The 1,000-nt window shown below is 31.4% G+C and overlaps 1 long non-coding RNA gene across 1 annotated transcript; it reads right to left on the bottom strand.

Moving 5' to 3' along the window:
* Window positions 1-271: 271 nt before the first annotated feature.
* On the bottom strand, window positions 272-1,000 carry LOC112905712. The gene is made up of 3 exons (XR_003231973.1): window positions 912-1,000; window positions 550-754; window positions 272-354 (listed from the first exon to the last, which is right to left on the bottom strand). It is a non-coding gene; the product is annotated as an uncharacterized LOC112905712 (long non-coding RNA).

Genomic DNA, 1,000 nt, shown 5'->3' with positions numbered 1-1,000 from the left:
CAAATTGACAACAGATTAATAAAGTGTAATTAATATTAATTTAACTATGTTATTATTTATATTACCTGAATTAGCTGTAGAATGTAATGTTTTGTATTCTCACCTTAATTAATTGTAGAAAGTGGCGTTCTAAAGTCTACCAGTGTGATGAGCAAACCAACCAAATCTAGGAGGGATACCACTGCAGATAATTTGTTGTTCCGGTTGCATCCAAATTAATTAATTTCCAATTGCCTCCCATTGTTACGGCAAAAATTAACTGCATAATGTTGCAAGGTGAAGACGTCAAAAGCATCAGTTGTTTTAGTAGCACCAAAATTAACTGCAATTCGTTCTCATTTGTGGGACAGCAATCTATATACAAACAGGCAAGAAAAAGTAATTAATTACCATTTTTAAATCGAATAAATCAGTAACATGCACACTAATGGAAAGATCTGTTCCACATTAATTCTGCTTCTGCCATTTCTGAAACGTTGTTTAAAAGTTGTCTACTGAAGCAAATTACAAATGTCTAAGAAATTGAAGTTATCTAAAGATATCATTTACTATTTTTAACTGATACTGTTATATCAGTTCATTGTCATAAATCCTCTTTTCAGCACACTGTCTTCGTTCCCAATGAAAAAAAAAGGCACTTTCATGCTTTCTTTAGAACCATGAGCACAGCTACCTTGCAGGACAAATGAGAACTAATTCAACCAATGCTCCATAATTTCATAATTTAAAGGTATCCGGAGTTCTTCTAATGTTCCTGTTAAATGAAATCTTATGAAAAAGTGTTCAGATATAATTAATTAAGTATTAAGTAAATAATGTGCACGATACATTGTTAAAGTAATGCTGAATCTTTTTCTTTGTTAATATCAAATAAATACACTACATATAGAAAGTATAGTATGCATGCTCACCTTAATTAACTACAAGAGCCTCCAAGATGAAAGGTTAACAGCTAAAACACCATAGGAGACGACTTATCTTTTCAGTAAGCAAAGGATAT

This window comes from Agrilus planipennis, unplaced genomic scaffold (assembly GCF_000699045.2).
Source record: "Agrilus planipennis isolate EAB-ADULT unplaced genomic scaffold, Apla_2.0 scaffold7, whole genome shotgun sequence".
Taxonomy (NCBI): domain Eukaryota; kingdom Metazoa; phylum Arthropoda; class Insecta; order Coleoptera; family Buprestidae; genus Agrilus; species Agrilus planipennis.
The sequence above is the reverse complement of the archived record's forward strand: the minus strand, read 5'-3'. Positions and strand labels throughout refer to the sequence as shown.